Source organism: Temnothorax americanus, unplaced genomic scaffold (genome assembly GCF_048541705.1).
Source record: "Temnothorax americanus isolate GAGA-0224 unplaced genomic scaffold, ASM4854170v1 Scaffold95, whole genome shotgun sequence".
Lineage (NCBI taxonomy): Eukaryota > Metazoa > Arthropoda > Insecta > Hymenoptera > Formicidae > Temnothorax > Temnothorax americanus.
The window spans coordinates 306400-326522 of record NW_027509818.1 but is presented as its reverse complement, the minus strand read 5'-3'; the positions used below and the strand labels follow the sequence as shown (position 1 = coordinate 326522).

General features: G+C 38.2%; 1 protein-coding gene across 4 annotated transcripts in view; it reads left to right on the top strand.

The window, feature by feature from the left end:
- Window positions 1–20123, top strand: part of LOC143908434 (uncharacterized) — a 279285-nt gene that overhangs the window by 110968 nt on the left and 148194 nt on the right. The window lies entirely within an intron of this gene.

Genomic DNA, 20123 nt, shown 5'->3' with positions numbered 1-20123 from the left:
CACGAGCGAAGCGAGTGCTGCTGGTCGGGGGGGCAGGCATCAAATACATTCCAAGAGTCAAGTTAAAATACACAACCAAATTATTTTCTTCACAGTTTGACAGTGAAGTTTTGTGTTCTATCTGTCACTTTTTATACGTGTCGTAAACAAGATTGTATCGATCAACAGACTTCTTTGGCAACGTATCTGTATTTATTATCAATCGCGCTTCTGCATCGAAATTTCGTATAACTTCTTCCTCGTCTACGGATTCATCAGATGACATATTGACAGAACAATATTGATGACTATTTTTAAGGTTAAAGGGCGTTAAGGTTTAAAGTTATAGAGAGCGCGCGTGTACTTTTCACAGGGAGTAAATGTTAAACTTTCGTCCCTGCTATTAGGGACGAAAGTACGTACTTTCGACCGAGGTATGAAGAAAATAAAATATAAAGTCTCATTTCTATATAGTTTAACGGCGCAGCTAAACGATGTTGCAGCCCGACATCCCTAATAAACGTAATAGGAAAACGGAGTATTTATTTTGGATTGCAGATAGGGGAGAAAAACATCAAAAAAGGAAACGCGGAAAATACTAAAGAATCGCGATACCTGATGTATCTGGAAATAATGCTCGTATACATATCGATGTTACGACTAGATTGACTATAGAACAATAATGACGTCGCGCAGATTACGAAACTGTCTACGGCAGCTGCCAGGCCGAGTTTATGAGTTCGTAGAAGCGAAAACTTGGCGATAATAATTATTCCGTTGCAGCACTGTCAGAACTCTCTCTCGTATTAATTAAGCATAAAAGTAACTACGTAAACGGCAATTCGTGTAGGGCTTCTGGGGGCCGAAGTAAATCGAAGTTTACGAATATCTATTTGTTTATTCCGCCCGCGTTGCATATTCACGCGGGAAAGCATTTTCCGATGCCGAGGAAGGACGACGCGACCGCGGAAAACTATAATACGGATAACTTACGGTTTACTAGAAGTCGTTAACCCGCTTCCGGGTCGCGTTGCGCGTCGCGAAAATGCTACTCCGCGCGCGCACATTGCATAGCAGTCATAGCACCGCCGGCATTGCAAATAGATAGCTTTAAAAAAATCCGGGGATTTTAACCCGCGGGGATTTTTATCTTATTTCGCCATCCCTCTCGAGATTTGCGCCGCGCACGCGATAGCTCGAGAAGAGTCTCGCTGGTTTCCCTAGACGCGCAAAGCTGTTTTGCCCTGTTTTCAGAACGCAATGTTCGTAAAATATAAGAGATGAAGGTCCCGAAAATATTCTGGCAACATTGTTTTGTTTGCTCGTGTCACTTGATCATGTAAATCAATCCATTTCTCGGATCGTAGCATTATGATTCTAATAATTAATAACACGTGTCAGATAATTTTAATTAGGTAATATATTCAACTGCACACACATCGAGTACGGCTCCAGTGATAATCATAATGACTTAATCAACTTAATGTATGGTATAATTGTGTAATTGATATATGCTTAGTCGTACAGCGAGAGAAAGGGGAGGAAAAGAGAGAGATAGATATTTATTTTTCGTTATTTTTACATAACAACGAGACTTTCTTTATCGTCTATATAAAATCGAAATTATAATACGTGTGGATCGTTACGAGCAAAATTCGCTGGTATGGTCCAAAATACGGAATTATGGGGCTCCATGGAATACAAGCGGGATCGAAGGAGGGTCGCGAGAGAATTTATTTCCCATTGGGAATCTGCTTAAGACTATCATTACCGAAGTGTTAAGCTGGATCTAGAAAAGCTCCTCGTGTTGCAGCTACCGTCGCCGATACTATTTAATTGCATAATATGTCATTTGAAGGGCTTGTGGTTAATAAATCCACTTCAGATTGTCCAGTTGATTGTGTTGTAATGATCAAACAAATATAATCGCGTCGGATAGCAAAAGGGGAATATATAAAAAGATTATTTATATCAACTTAAATGTTTTTACGTATGCCTGATTTCAACGACAGCTTTTATTCTTTACTTTGGATTACTTTATTTCATATAATTATAATTCGGTTATTAAATTTTAATTCAAGAAAATGGAATCTAGAAATCTGTATAGGACAAATATTAATAAAGTGGTTAATTGCCGTTTTATAATTGGCATAGACCACTTTGAAGCATGGTTAATTAAGAGCTATCCTCTTATTCCGTATTTTATAGATGAAATCGTCGGATTAAATGCGATACTAGAAGTTCGTGTTGCAATGGTAGGCAAAAGCTGAACTGGCAATCGATAGCCTTCGTATTTTATTAAACCAGCCAGCGCTTTATGTTGTCTTACGTCTTGCTCATGAAACTTTGATGATGGCTTAAAAAGAAGGAAGATGGCTCTTCTATAAAGATTAACTTCGCGTTCGGTAAGATCTTCTTATTAGAAAGACGCACCAGTTTGCTTAACTTCGTTTATGTAACGTTATGTATAGCGGAAATCTAAACACAAATATATTTTTCTCTGCATTCTTTTGCACCATTTTTTAATGGATTTCTTTGGGGGTGTTTAAAATCTTGTAAAATTTACGGAGTCTACGCTAAATTTTCGAGCGTGGACCGCCAAGATGCAATGTATAACGTTCTATTTACACGCAACTGTTCCGCAATAAAGTAATTTTAATACACGTTAATGTCCTCTAATATTTCACAAAGGTTTCCAGCATTAATTGTAGATATATAGTGAGTTAGAAAGACGTTGAACTGCAAAAGCCACCAGTTGGACCGAGGGTATTATATTTTTTTCGAGAAAGCCGAAGATCAACGGCACTTTCCAGTTGTCTGCGACTAATTCGATAAACGGATCGGCCAAGTCGCGATCATTAGTTTCTAGAAGAGAAAGAGAGCGCGCGCGTGTCTCTTTCCGAGCACCGGAAGCAGCCTTCTGGTCACGTTCGAGGCAGGCTTCGGGATATTCCACGTTCCCAATCGAATCAAGGAATCGCCGGTGGTAATTATTACAGCTTCGACGGTTACTCCTTCTCTTTTTCTTTTGTTTTTTTTCTTCGTTTTACACCGGCGCGGCGCGACGGACCAATCTGCAGCCGACGATAGTCGGTCGCTTCTGCGTTGCTTCATTTCTCGATGAGACTGTCTCAATATTTTAACGGTTGTTGGAGCATTCGTTCGTTAATAACGGCGATCTCCGGATTCGCTCGTCGAAATGTCTTCATCCCGCCCTCCCTCGCAGACTTGCAATTTTCTCGGCCATTCGCTTCCCTTGACTCCTTATGCGCCCCGGCGACTTTCCGACACGAGCTGAGGCGAGGCGAGGCGAGGCGAGACGACGCGGCGACGACTCGCGGAATAGCCATCGTGGTTCAACGAACTCCGCTGATGAGAGAGGATCTCCAACCCTTTGTTTCATCGACGGGCTTTTTGTACGGGCGCGCACGATAAAACTCCGAATTATCAAACGTAGGTCCGACTTCGCGCGCGCGGTTGAGATCGCTGATATAATAAGGATCATCGAGTTACGTCGCTCTCTCACGGATCAAAGGGAAATTTTTATTTCCAGAATATCAGACCGCTCTCTGTACGCGTACGTTATATCAAAGGTACTAATTATCTCTTTAAGAAAACACAGACAGTCGGTTTTATTATTGAATTGGAGAAATTCCATATGGTGTGGTAGTCGCGTGACTATATACGTTACTGTCGTTATGATCTCTGTGGTTATCAAGTGGTACGTTTGACACATATGTATAATCTCTTGTTATAATATTAATAATAATAATATGTATTCTAGATAATTTTTATAAATCTCTGAAAAGGGAAAATTTTGCGATGTGGATATATCTCGGGATATATAATTTATCTGGAAAATAAGCGCGATATTGTGTTGTATAAAATCAAATCAATCAGAGATTCAAAGAAGTTTGAGGTGTTAACGATCACAATGGCGGTTATATATTATTTCTTATTCTATACTAGAGCAGACTTATATCGGGTTTCTTATCAACTTGGCGTCGTGTTTTTTCCTTGCTCTTTTCTTTCTTTCGCCGGTTACTCATTTGTTTTATTATAGCCCAGTCGATAGAGACTTTTAAGGTAGTTGTATCGCGACAGTATTAGTCAAAAATAATGGTCACACTGCAATACGATAATGCACGGAAAACTCTACTTATCTGTGTAAAACTTTTGACTGAGTTTGTACTGTTTTTACTGTTTTCACTCGCGTCAGTAATGTCAGTGTATATACCATCGAGATTAACTCGCGACACTCGCGTTAGTATGCTATCGAGGTTATTTTGAATAAATAGAAGAAATAGAAGCGAAAATATCTGTTGAACATTATCAAGGAAGATTAATGAAAAAAAAAGTATTAAAGAAAAGACATAAAACTTTAGCGGCAATGTCTGAACTATATATATATCTAATCTTCATATGCGCAGTGTTGCAAGATTTTTACAGGTTAGCTGTCGTATGCGTCCACCGCTATGAGAAATTGTGTACTTTGTGTAACAATTGCTTCAAAACTAAATAGATAAGGGTCTTGTACTTTTGTAAGAATATTTTTACAAGTCTCTTTTCATCTCTTTGTTTTTCATTAAAATCCTATGAGTAGTTTGATCGCTACAATTACAAACGTGATATAGGAAGCCGTTTTCGTCCTACGATACATGTAAAAAGTGCTAAGTTTGATTTCCATTATTTCAACTTTGGTATAGTCAAGCTTTTTCTACTTGCACGTGTGTGTAGAGCGTGTTTACATTAATATGCTGTTCAAATTTTAAAAGATTCCTATGAAAATGGGTTTTGTGACACAACTACCTTAAATGTAATTAATTCCGGGAAGCGATTTTATTTTTTTGACTGTTTTGGAGGGTCATGGGTAGTCTAAAACCAGATTTTTGGGATTCTAAATCTGGAGCGTTCGCCGCCATTTTGATTAGAAGGGTGATTTTGTAAATATCTCGCTTATTTTCAACTTTAGAGTGAAAGTGGTAATAACCAAACTTGTAGAAAATTTAATACTCTACAATTTTGGTCCTTATCATTTTTCATTTAGGATCGATATTTTGGGCCTTAGACTCGAAAGTGGGGGATGAAATTTTTCATTTTTTTTTATTTTTTGAATTTACTTGGTATAATGAAAAACATCTTTTTTACACCACCACGGGGGTAGAGTTTATGGCGCGTTTATTAAAAAAAAATAAATAAAAAATTCACCCCCACTTTCGAGTCTAAAACCCAAAATATCGATCTTAGGTAAAAAATTATAAGGACCAAAATTGTACAGTATTAAATTTTATATAAGTTTGGTTATTACCACTTTCACTCTAAAGTTGAAAATAAGCGAGATATTTACAAAAGGGTTAAAATTTCGAAAATCCGGTTTTAGATTACCCATGACCCTCTGAAACAGTCAAAAAAATAAAATCGCTTCCCGGAATTAATTCCATTTCAGCGGCTTTTTTGGGCTCTATCGACTGGGCTATTATCCGAGAAATTGAGGAACATAACGAAATACGTAGCGCCCCCTTCACACACACATACACACGTGCGCGCATGTAACGTAAAATATAAGATGAAATCTATCCTCTCGCTTATCCGTCGAAATGGCGCTGGGGTGCGCTTGATACTTACGTCGAGTGTCAGTGCGCACCCTGTCGATAACAGCGGTATAATCGTAATAAATATAGAGGGTGATATTGATATTTTGTTCGTCCTCGTACGAAATCTTTTTCTGGAAGTCGTCTTGAGTTGTCTTGCACTTATTATATATCTTCGCAATGTTTTTTACGTGTGTTTTATCGGATACAAACGCAACAGATTATATGGATTGATGAATTGATGATGCTTGAAACGCAGCGAGCGTGTATTTTATGGAGTGCTTGCTGGTATTTAGATAAAATTATCTAGATGATTATTTAGATAAATAAATGGAATCATCTTTATCTTATCTAGACGATAAAAAGTATATTCATTTTCATCTTAGACGAAAAATTATGTCATCTTATCTAAAAATTGTTTAAGATAGTAGGATTTCCATTCTTTCTCTGCTATTTCTTTACCATTGTTTTTTATCTAAATTAATTAAAAACAAAACTATTTTTATCTCATCTAAGACAAATTTACGGATTTTTATTTTATCTTTATCTCGGATTTTTTAAAAATCATCTACAGCAAACACTGGATATATTTTAAAATGCCGTTTGAGTGGTGAGTTTTTCTCAAGGTATAAAATCAAGTGCTTCGATAAATGTCGAATTTTTGAAAATAAAATAAAATCTTCCCATGATGCGAGTCTCACAATTGTCGCGCTGAAGATTATTGCAACAATTAATCCGTCCATATTTTTCGCAGACGTCATTTATGTCCACGAGTAGAAAGAATTATGTAAGTATAAGCGGGCTATAAATGAGAGCCAGATATGCAGTAATTAATGCGCGAACGTTCTTTTAATTATTAGAATAATATTTCTATGTATTACACATATTTTTCCCCAACGTACGTCATTTATATGCTTAAACGATTACACGTATTTACACACGGCAGATTGTAATTATTTAAATCTTTTGCGCCATTATATATTGCGTATTATTTGTTAAAAAAGAACGTTGCAGAAATATTATTTCGCTCTTCAATTAAGCGGGCCCGGCGAAGGAAATTTCGTAGAAAAGCTAAATTAATTTTCTCAATTAATCTCGCACGCGCGGTCACGTATTTATAATACGCGCCGCATCCCGCGTGCGTATATACAATTACGGGACGACTTGCGGGGAACGATTTAATATTGCATCCGAAATTGGCGAAGAGGGCAGGAAACAGGGAAGGGACCTTTCGTTTTGCGGCGGTTATTAAATTCTCGAAACCGCTTCTGGTTTATTTACGGCGAACGGGGCCGCAGGTAAATTTGAAATTCGCGGTTATTCGGTGTTACCTTATTCTCGCCGAAAAGTAATCAATTACTTGCCGGAAACTTTAAATCTTTCACACACGAATCTTCACTGCTTGATCACAGGATAATTTCTCGAGTAAATAAACATTCCTCGGCCTTTTGCAAGGACGCCATATATGCGAGAGGAGAGAGATTGTTTATTTAATATTTAATTATCGAGCATATATTGTCGAGAAATCTGCTTAGCCGCTCATAAATTAAAACCGAATTCAGAAGAGCTGGCAAATGAATGCATTCCCCCGTTGCGCGTAATTAGTATACCTCGATTTTATCAATCGATACACATACATGCGCGATTTGTATGAATAAATTACCATGACATTAACGAATCGCAATGATTTTCGCATGAATCGTACACAATACATCCAGAGCTGATTATCCCTCCCAGCTTCACCATTCTCGCCTTTGACAGCCTAGGTGATTCGGTACAATGAATTATTTCGTTTTTTTTGCTACGTCCTCCATTGAGCTTTTTATATTCCGATATAAACTTTTATGAATCGCATAATTTATCCGAAATATGACTTTTTCGATTGAATTGAATTTTAAAGGAAAATTCTGTGTAAAAATCTTATTGAAATGAATATAAAAAGTATTATTTGCTTCACATTTTAAAAAGAAAAAAGATATCTCTTTTATATTACAGAAGAAAAGTTTTCATGACTAACCCGTCCAATTTATCTACAGCGATTTTATTAATCCGTAATAATAGCGCCTTAATTGCTATGAAATAATGTTCAACTAATCTCTAAGATCCACTTGCAAGTACGCAAGATACTTCGATACAGTATAACCGTGTTTTCTTTCGAAATAAAATCGCTGGCAAACAGAGCGAATCGCTGGTCGCTGGGTATAAGTATACAGCGCCACGGCGGCTGCCAGCTGTGTGGTAGTTTTTTAACTATTAAAAGGATTAAAGCGCGCAAACGAAACGGTGCTCGTCCGTGCGGGGGTCCTTCGAAAAGAGAGAAATATCGTTATTGCCTTTTTCGCACATTCTCCGGTCTCCCGTCAGTCACGCAGCGGTCACTGGGTCACCGTCCGCCCTAGCTACCGCCGCGCCGTCCGGGCGTTATCCTGATAGGGACGGCGGCGGCGATCGTCCTAAATCCTTCCCTCCCCCTCCTTGTCTGTCCACCGTGCTGCTACTATATGTTTGTATTTGCATTTGCATGTCCGACTGCGATCATTTGCATTTCCGCCGACGCGCCTGAACGTTCATAATGGAAACACATTGTGTCTTCCCGTTGTCCTTTTTCGCGTCTCTAGTGGCCACGCAACGTTGGTCCGCTTTTTCGCGCGGCGCGCATATAATACCGATCGCGTGTGTGCATGCACGATTGCGAGCGCGAGCGCGTTAACGAGCGTATCTCGCGTGTTTGCACGCTCGCGACTTTTGCGCGCCGTAAATTAAGCACGCCGCGCGTTTCCGCGATCCCCGGCGGCCGGCGAGCGATCGGGCTCTTTGATGAATTTTACAGATAATCGGTGCTTCATGTAATTAAAAATCGTCAGTATACATATATACGGGATATTCTGCATTTAACTGGATAGTTTCATGGACTCTTTGATGAAATCGCGACCAATCTTTTCCGAATAGAAAATTAAAATGGTAATTGTATCGCGTGCAGATTTAATAAGTTTATTATATAACTTTGGAAAAACTATTTTTTTCTTGCTTTTGTAGAAAAATTGATGCAAGTTCAGTTTATTACTCCAAAGTCTAAGATATTTGAGAATCAATTGTTGAAAGATTGTAGCGTGCAAATATAATATTGAAGAGAACGCACTTTTGGAATACAATATTACGTATATTTTACAATTAAATTATCAATATAAATCAATTGTTGAAAGATTGTAGCGTGCAAATATAATATTGAAGAGAACGCACTTTTGGAATACAATATTACGTATATTTTACAATTAAATTATCTTTTTCCGCTCTCTTAAAAAATGTAGCGGCTGATTAATTGACGCGTTTAATACTTTACTCATCCTTAGATTACGCGCATTACGGCAACTTAATTAACCGGGCCGACACAATGAAGGCAACTCTGCTCGAACTAAACGAAAAGCAAACGAGTCGGTATACCTTGCGAGCAAATAGTTGCGCGCATCGTGCGCGATTACATGGTAGCGTAAAGGCTGTTCTACAATTGCGTAATTCGTAAGTAGTTGTAAGAGTGTTGTACGGCGTGATTGTAAGGGGTACTGCGGTTGTAAAGCGTGTTGTGGAAGACGGTTGAACTTCATCTTTCACGACTACGCCAGATGTGAACGTAAGAGTCAACCAATCAGAGTGCTAAACAGTTCACATTTGAAATACACACTGCACTCTGATTGGTTGCTTTAATCGCAAGTTTACAACGTATCGTTACTCTATTGTAGTTTGATCCGTTGTTCAAGATTCACGACTACTATTACTCCTACTCCTACAACTCTAACGTTTACGCAATTGTAGACCGGGCTTAACGTACGCATTCGGTACCGAGCGGTACATTACATATGCTCACGCGACTTGATGTGACGCGGTGCGGCGCGACGCGACGTCGCACCGTGTACGGGCATCTTGCTGCATCTTGCTGCACATACACCGATGTGTATATATTTCATGCGGAACACACCACGTAACGGGCATTGCTCGCAAACTCTCGTACATCTCACCACACAGACGCATATAAGGTTGCGACACGCTAATAATCCGACGCAAAGTCTTCTGGAGAAAAGTACCATCCATTAATTAATGAGTTTTTATATTTGTAAACTCTTTATAGATATCTGAGTATGAAATAAATGATAATAATGCATGATATATAAATGTGAGTTTTTACATTTATCTATAAACAACTAAATTAAACAAAATAAATACGATGTTGTGATGATATTGTTTTTGACATTTCAGAAAGTTTAAATTACAGAACTTGAAATTTCCAAAACTCAATTTAGAGAATTTAGAAATTTCATATTCGCCAGACAATCCGTTCACCATGTACGATAGCCGGGCAACCGGGTAATATCAGCCTTATATCAATGTGTAAGCTAAACTAGACGGAGGTATAGCAGGCAACACGGAGCAATGGTTGCCATTAACGCGTGTTCCAGTACACCAGTGTGTCTCGGTGCCGTACTTTCCGCTCATTCATGCCCCCGTTCATTACTCCCACGGGAGACGGAGCGTTCCCTTAATTTCGCGTCTGCGTGTAGAAGCTTAGCGCGAGGTGCCTCTCCTCCCACATCCCTCTTTCCCGTCCAGTTTCCCCATCGGTTTCTCTTTGCTATTCTGCTAGCACACCGACGTATACCTACCTTATCCTACCAGCCACCGATGTATCTCCGCCACTCTTTATCCCCCGCCGTCATGTTTACCCTATCTTTGCGGCTCTCTTCCATCGTTATCCACCTCTTCTTCGGGCCGCGCATCGTTTCGTTCCTTTGCCGCCATCCTCTCGCGTACAAACTTCCCCTTCCTTTTTTTTGTTTCACCGAATGCTGTCTTTCTCTTTCAGCTTCTGATTCATATCGCGGATCTTCCCTTCTCCGTCTCTTCGTTTTATTGTTGTTTCGACAATTCTCAGTTTCGTGTCATCTTTAACCTTTTACGCTTCATTTCCTCGAAAGGTCGTGCTGATCCGTCCGCCTAATAATATGATTTCTGCTCTTTTTGTTCCCTCCAATTGTCACGCGCGCCTTTGTCGTTTTATATGTTCCTCGCTTCGGCATTTTATGTATATAGGAGTCTCTTTTTGAACTTGCGATGAACCGCGCGATGATCTTGATGTTTAAATGCATAAGAGCCTCTATTTGAATTTGCGATGAACTATACGATAATCTTACATGTTTTGAATATTGCCTATTCGTCCATTAAAATGCCTATATCTTCTGTATACCAATTTCTGGTTTCAGACAATAAGTATTGTTAAAAAATTGTATACAAATTTAAGTGTAGGTTGAATACGTATTGTATTGTATATATGGTTGATCGTGAGAAAAAGATAACTAAAAGGAATCCAGTTTGGAACACAATGTAACAAATGTAGGAAGCGAGCACGCTGCTATCAAAGTCCCAAAATCAGTGGTACCATCAGGGATATAAGTATGCATACAATCACTGCCGTTAATAGAGTTGCTGTGCTAGGTAGGCGAAATAGTCAGTCATTTGTGTTGCCACGTTACGTGCAGTACTTCGCGTACTGCGCAAAGCGTCATGCGTGTAGAACGTGATCGTGCATTACTCGGGCTTTTAATGGACCTGGAGCGTGCAGTATCCGTTCGCGGAGCAGGTTGGACCTTTCGTCAAGTCGTGGAGCAACTTGAATGGGAGTTGTTCGTACTCCGTCAGTGGCAGCGACGGTGGGAAGAGGGGGATGTCCGAAGTTACATTTGGAATTATAGACAGCTTAGACGCACGCAAGCGTATCAAAACCTGCCCGAGGACCTCCGAAGGCAAACTGCAGCAATCGAACATCTGCAGGATCTGTAGGGATATGCATCGAACCCGCTACCGCCTCAGGATTGATCACACGCGATCATTTCTTCGAAGCAAGATCGCGATCACGAACTTCCCTGGTACGATTCTCGCCGTTCTCTCGTCACCATACACGCCCACGGCAATATCGGGAACAGAGGTGGAACGCTGATTGGCGGGTGGCATGGCGAACTGTGATCTACAATTCTCGCTCGCATTTCCTGTCTGTAGAGGGTGATGTCTGGGTTTCGTACGTACATTTTATCATCCAGCTAGTCCTAATCCAGTTTCTACACGAGATGGAAGGTGTGTTCTTTCAACGAGATGACGCTCGTCTTTCGGAGGCTCTTTATCAACTTCCCTGGCCATCATCCTTGCCGCGTCGCCCCCCGATCGAGATGTATGCTGGTGTGCGAAATTGGATTGGATTGCGTATCTTCTGCGTTCTGTCATCGGCGACAACCCTCGGGCAATCGCGAAGTTTTCCAGATGAATCGCATTGCACTGACAATTCGCAAGACTTTTACTATATACCTTGATCGCGTGTATTTTCATTGTAATGCATGTCAGAATGTCAGAATGCAGATTTATTTTATAATGACAAAATTATTATTATTATTGATTCTAATATTTTAATTAATATGTGCCATGCTATTCTATGTATAATAAACTTTGAGTTTGAGATCATTGATCATTAATCGTTAATCGGATTATTTTTCCATGCAATCTTACAAGTGTCATAGAGTTCTATATGGTGTTCTTTTTTCCATCGATGTATATATGTATAGGTATTGTAATTAGTTATATTTTTCGACTAAAACTAAAAAAACTGATAATGATAAACATTCTACTTCGAGAGAACTTAATTTATCGCTAAAAGATCGCATGAAGAGTTCTAAATTAATTTTCTTTTAATATATTTTAAGTTCAGTTTCAAATTCGAACTAATGCATATATCTATATTTCTTTTTCCTTTGATTTCTTATTTTTCTACCTATTTTCTGTGACTCGACAGTATTATACCTGTTTCTTATTCTTACTACATTTAGTTTATTTTTTTGCTTCTTCATAGAGGAAGCTTTGTTTTCGTAAATTCGTATATGAATTTTTGATTGCGTATAAAGTTGGCTCTAATCAACCAAATTTAAAAGAATTATAGGGGTAGAAGAAACCAAAGAAAAGATTGTTTTTTGAGTTTTTGATGTCAATATGTTCCGTGTTCAAAAGCGTCGAAATATCGCATTAAAAAAAATGTCCGTATGTATGTATGTATGTATGTATGTATGTATGTGTGTGTGTATGTGTGTATGTGGCAAATTTAACTCCAGAACTAATTTCCGCAAATTTTGAGATATCAAGCTTAATTTTTTTTTTTATAGATAGAGTATCATTAAAGGTAGGTTGGTGTTGAATTTAGCAAGGATCGGTGAAGGGATTACCGATTTCTGACTATATTTTTAGAAATGTCCGTGGTTGCTCTAATTTTCGTAAATTTTGAGATATCGAGCTTAATTTTTTTTTAATGGATAGAGTATCATTAAAGGTAGGTTGGTGTAGAATTTGGCAATGATCGGTGAAGGGGTTACCAATTTACGTATATATGTATATACATTACATACATTACGTACATATGTATATATATGTACGTAAGAAAAATTGAAGAAATGGCGCGCGCTTGTAGTTCTAGTATAATAAAAAAGTGCGTATAAATTGGAAACTTATACATATTGCTTTTTTATCATTTTTTTTGCTTATATACTATAACTCAAGAACTAATCAACCAAATTTTTTGTAATAGTATAACATATATTAGTATAACAGATATTAGTCGCAATAAAGCTTATTTTGCTTTAAACTTATACTATGGGAACTATTCGTGATTTTTTGTCTTTTTTCCCTCCTTTTCCAACTTATCGATCTTTCACCATTCTCCGTCTCTCTTGTCTGTACTTCTCGTAAGACGGTGTTTCTCCCTTTATCCGCAGAAGTTAGGCGCCAGCACTTACGGGCCGTTAAGCTGCAGACAGCATAAATAAATACGCGAATTCGGTTAGCCGGAAATTACGGCGAACGTTGCGGAGAAAGGAAGGAGACGCGGAAAAATTCCGGAAAAGGGTGAGCGCTGGGCAAACGAATTCTCGAGGGAACGTGTGGTTTGTGCAGAAAAAAAGTCACGCGACTCTTGTGCGTTTGAAACGACACCAAAAGTAATTAATATAATAGCTATAAAACAACGTATCTAAAACGTTAAAAATAAATGTTTTAGTATCAGCAGATTTATCTGTTTTCGGTGCCAGAGAAGAAGACAAAGTTGATCCTTGTTGGTGAACATTTTAAGGCAACAAATTATGTTTTGATTGTAGCGTAGACAAATTTTAAATATAGTATAAGTGTCATGGAAAAGAAATCACGTTAAAGCCTCCTATCACGAGGTTAATACGAGTTCCGTCCGTAATGCATCATGACCTCACGTGATGTAAATGCATCTGCAGCGGAATGCAGTCGCGATTCTCATATTGCGCGGGACAGCCGCGATATTAGACGACGGACAGTGTAAATAAAATGACGATCTACGAGATCGATGGCACTAGACGGGCGGGCCAGTTCCAATGAATGCGTTCGATTGAATTTTAGTTCTCACTTACGCAATATATAGATTGATACGCGCAGTACTCGACCGGGCGTTCATCTGCAATTTCACCGGAACGGAAGCCGAATGAGCGAGCTATAGCGTTGCCAATGCGCATCGGTCAGATTCTATAAACACTCTGTTCTCTCGACACTCCTCTCGTGATTTCCCTCGGCGAGGTAGTTCGAACGTGTTGCACAAGCGCGAATCGGTCTTCCGGGTACGATGCAGGAGCAGATCGGAATGATTCTTAAAAGCTTAATCGCTGATAAATCAAAGATAAATGAAAGACCGAGACTTTATCTTCACGAAATATTGTAATTTTTCTTTCGATTTGATTTGATTTGACAAAAGAAAGTAATAAATAAAATAATATTTGTATTGTGCTTTATGAAAATGTCGTAATTTAATATAAAATAATAACAAATTACTTTTTTTGGCTATTAAGTAATACTCATTCAGTGCTATTCTATATATGAATTAAAAATGTGTGGTATATAATAATTGTATCTCCCTAAATTTGATGATCGAATGAATATTAATAAAAACGTCGACTTTCCCGATCCAATTTCACGTTTTATCTCAGCGTGTGAAGCATGAGACGGACGTGGGATTTTTTCGTGAAATACGCAACGCACACGCAGAACAGAAGCAATTTTTCGCGTGCGTGAATGGTGGCAAGAGCGCTCTTGCAGCTTCATCAGAACTTTCGTATACTTACGTGTCTCGAGTTCGCGACTCTCTTTTCGCCGTTCTTCCAACCCTTTCTGCGATTCGGTCAGTTCTTCCCTGCCATATAAACGTGACTAACGACCAAGAAAAGGGCATGGCGTTGTCGAGGACACGCGAGAGCGGGATTTTGATATCGCCGCGACAGAAAAGCATCGTCCATTATATGTGCGCATGAATGTTACAAATGATAAGATGTATCTTCGAGCTCTATTGTTTTTTTAACAATATGTTATGAATAAATTCATTGAGAACACAAAGTGGTAACCGAGAAGAGGTAATCCAACATCAAGTAGCTTCGAATAGTCGAATAGTCTCGAATAAGAAAACAAATTTTTTGCTGAAAAACATGTAATTTTAAAAGTGGAGAAATAAATAAAAATTAACAACTTATTTACGTCTTTTTAAAGAATCTTGCTCATTTTTATTAAGTGATTTTGGGCCTTAAACGCACACATTACTTGACTTTTATATACATTTGTGTAGAGGAAGTTGAAATATATTATAATAATAACATAGTCTCAAGTCTGAAAAAACGTGGGAAAAGATACTTTGGCGAAAAGTAATTTTCGCACATTACTATATGTAATATTAGCTAATTGACACTAAAAATTTTGCACTATTGAACTTAAATATATTATAATATCACTAATTTTATATAAAATAATATATTTTATAATATCGTCCAGGGCACTTTTTTGTAGTGACGGCGATAACAGACAAAACTTAGTCTTTTTTAATAAAACCATTAATAATTTTTCTTTTTTCAAATTGAATCTTAAAAAATGTACTAGAAATTATTAGTCACTTTCAGAAGAAAGTGCAAAAGTCTATTACGTGCGAGTTATGCATCAGTTATCGTTAATTTTTTGCATTTGTTCGGAGGAAGTTTTTTACTGGCGAGTTTTTTTTTATTTCGCAACGAGTATCGCGGCGACACTTGCGCACGTTCACGGCGCAGCTGTATAAACGAATGTGCGATATCATCGTAATAAAGAAATGAAGAAATGAGGGTAGATGTTAAGGGCTGGCGCGGGTGGTGCGGCGAGAAAGTGGAGTCTAAGAATAAGTCTTGACACCGTCGTAGAAAGCGCAAGGTTAGATCATAGCCGGCGACAGACAGACGGATCCATCATGGATGGATGGATGGATAGCGGGCTGGTTGGATGGATGGGTACACGGTCGGAGGCTGGTCTCATAAAATATGCAGGCTGCAATCACGTCTCTTGAATGGAAAAGAGCGCGGACGAGGCTGAAAAAAGTAAAAAGGGCGAAGGGGGCGACGGTGCATAGCTGGTTTGGGGGCGGGATGATGGCGTCGTCGGAAGCGGAGGACGAAAAGGGGACGAGAGGACGCGCATCTATATACGAAGTGCAAGATCCGCAATATACTGCTGAAGCTGCGAGTCCATAGCCGGATTCGCTGTGCTTGCGTTAGCAAAAAATGTTCATAACTAGCCAATCCCACTGTGTCGCATTGTGTCGACGGCTGCATTCCATGAATTTGTGTGTGCGTACGTACGTGTTTGTGTGTGTGTGTTTGCGCGCGTTGGATAAGTACACCCTTGGCTTATATGTACGCGATACGTATTTTGGTCAAAGTCTCTTGACATCCGCGGTCACTTTACTGGTTTAAAAGTTGCGATATACCGATGGATTCTGATAAAAGGAGAAAACATGCAGGAAAGTTTCGTTCTAGTCATAGCGGACGTTAAAAAGTGGAGAAAAATAGTCGGGGATATTGCATCTCTATCGACCACATGATAAATGGATAATTTTATCGGAGGACATACAGAGAGAGCGTTGACCGTGATTTTATGCCATAACTTTGAAATCTGATTCTCGAAATAATTCTAAAATTATTATATGACTATAGCTTGAAAGTTGAAAAAAATATTTCATATTACGAATAATGTTTGTATTCGAAATGTACTGACTACTTGCGTATACATTACTTATCAAAGGACTGCATTATCCAGGAAGCGTAGCGCAAAATTTCAACTATTGGTGAGAGTTCAAAGGGTCAATCAACTCGATAATCCCCATGCTTTGAATTCGAAAGAAACCATTTAAATTGTAAATATCTGACCCAGATTCTCGCCGAGCGTGTGAGATGCTTTATAGAATCCCTACGGTCCCTTCACCCGGATTAAAATTCATTGATTGGCTGATGTATTCGCAAAATATCACCGCCGTAATAAAGGATCCAAAATCTTCAACCATCACCCAAAGATCAGCATAATCAAATTTTATTATTGTATTATTTTTTCACGTTGTTTATATTTGGGTTATTTTAAAATTCATATAATATTCATATAATTCATATAATATTATAGTTACATTATTGCATTACATCTATGCATCTCTGATTTTTTTTCCAAACGGTGACGACCATATTGCCAAGATTTTTTTTTATATGAAATATGAAAAAGCGCGTTAATTACGCGTGCAATTGTAAAATCGCCCAAGCTAAAATTGCATATTACATGCTTTGCGTTCCATCACGTTTCTTGAATTTTGCATCGCGCGCCCATGTACACATCAGTACAATTTTCACTACAAGCCCCAAAAACTATTTGCGTGACGTGTTTAGCGTCGGGAAGCAGCATCCCTTAAAAGGCAGGGATGGTTCTGGAGGATCTGGGAAGTATGGTCGAATAAAGGGATTCAACCGGGGAAAAGCGTATAGGCTGGGCTGGAGTGGCACCCACTTCTCGCTGAGATATGCATGAGCTGGCTGAAGTTACGCTATACGCAACTACGCTGCTTACATAATATAAACTCCTGCGAGGGGTCATCCTCGGCTGAGGCACCCAGACAAACCCATTCGTAGGTGCCGTCAGATGGGGCGGCTCGACGATCACGAAGATGGGAATAGGCCATTTGATTCTTCATGCGCGATATTTTGCCGAGGATTCTCGCGATGCGGCGATTGTCGCGTTGTTGGGTTCAACATTTAATCAGATCGGATATTCGATAGTTAATAAGAATATTAAAACATAAATACGTCAGTCTAAGGATCTTGAATTGCTCAGATTAGAATCCTAACACCATGCAGTGATATTCCTTTCTTTCCTGTATCTCTATCACTTTTATTTTTGGCACGTTACAATTATTTTCAACGCGAATTTTTGTTTTTAATTTAATATATTTTATATATTTTTTAATATAGTTTATATTTAGAAATCTTTTATAAATATTTTTATTTTTAGCCATGGAAAATTAAGAAAAAAACTAAAGATTAGTGAAAAATGGAGGAAAGAAATCATTCTTTCTGCTTTTGCCTTTATTTCACGTTCAATTTCCTTTTTGTCGCGTTATTAACGTTCAGCATATCCCTTGTCCGCGTTTCGCGGGTCCAGAACGTGCCGCACAAAATTGCCGAAACACGCATCGATGCAGATTTGCCGACAGTCCCGCGCAGTTACGACCGGCCGTCGGCGACGGCGGCGGCGCGGCGGCGGTAACGATGAGTTCTCGAGGGGTAAGTTGCCTCGAATGATGGGCAACTTTTGCCCTTTCTCCGACGGTATACACTGAAAATTTCCGACGGTTCGTTAAGTTCATATGTATATACACATCGTAAACACGCCACCGCCCAACTTATATGCTCCACCGGAGTGCTTCTTTCCTCCATCGCGGCGATGCGGCGACGCGGCGTCACGCTCTTATCCGTCTTCTTATCGTAGCAACTCTCGCGGCAAATATTTATCACCGCGCTGCGAGGCGTGTGTCCCGTGACGTGAGACGCGAGGGATTCCCCGGTCAATATCGAATATTAATACCTCAATTACGATATATGATGTGCGACGCAACGCGATTGTTCGTTGTATCGCGACAACATCGGCTTTAATAATGCCGTTATATCTCGCGTTAATGGACCGTTAATGCATCTTTGAGCCTGTGCTTTCGATCATATAAATTTATAATGCGTAGAATAATAATATTGGCCGCTGGAACTGTGTAGACAATCGAGGAACATAATTGGTGCGGAAAATTGAACTTTCACGAAATTATTTATCTTATATATATATCTCGTATATATATATATATATATATATATATATATATATGTATATATGGAGGAGTTAAAGCCATAGTGGTGAAGTCAATTTTTTTGACCACTTTTTTTTCTTCTTTTTTCAACATATCTGCTTGTGTAGACTGCATTTATGAACTTAACTCGATATATAGGTTGAAAAAAGTGAATTACACCACTATGGCTTTAACCCCTCCATATATAATTACATATTTTATTAAAATAACATCAGGGAACAGGCGTGTTTCATCGATAGATATATAAAAATAATATAATTTTTATTGTGTGAAGTCAGAGAGAGAAAATAGCGAGAACCTTTCTTTGCTTTATTTTTTTTTTATATTCTTGAGATTTTCTCTATACCGTACATACATGTATCTAACGGGGAGAGATACCGAGAATTACATAACGTGATACATACGATTCGTAATCTCGTAACTGTAAATTACAATTATTACCGCTACCGCTGGGCACAAATTATGGATATACCATTACGTATTTGCGTTTATTACTCGTCCCGCTACGCTCGTGCACGGTTGTCCGGCATTGCAGCATACCATTAATGAAAGCAATTCATGCTTTTAAGGCCGCGCTCGATAAACCGTCAGTTTGTTATCGCCAAAGTCTCAAAATATTGTATTGTTATTGCATATAAGAGTTTCCTAAACGGTTTTTTATAAAATTTTATAAAATATATTTTACGAGATGACAAATTACGTACACAGTAAAAAATTTTGTGTTAAATTTAATACATTTTACATTCCTAATTTATCCATAATATTATATTAATTATATTATAATTCATTTATATAATATAACTTTATATATGTTAATTTAACGGAAGCTAAATGTGTAAATAAATAATACAAGTATAAATAGATGAAAAATTAACATAAAATTGTAACACATGGACGCTATTTGGAAGCAAAGTTTATGTTAAATTAACATATTTATAATGTTAAATTTAATAAAAAAAATGTTACTTTTACATTAAATGTTATTTTTTTTTTTTACAGAAAACAGAAGACATCGATATCTCTATAATATAAAACATAAGAAATATGTCGATTTAACAAATAAAAACTCTTATAGGAAAGTAACACACACACATAACTTTGTTTATTTTAACATATAAAATATATGTCAAAGAATTCGTGCACTTACATATAAATTGTGTTATTCTAACTCTTAGAAACGATGAATATTAAATTAACGTAGAAAGGTCAAAATAATACAATAACAATATATTACATTGACACAAGTGTATGTTAAAAATTTAACACACAAATTTGTACACGGGTATAGATTTCAACACAAATACAAAATGTTTTTTTACCGTGTA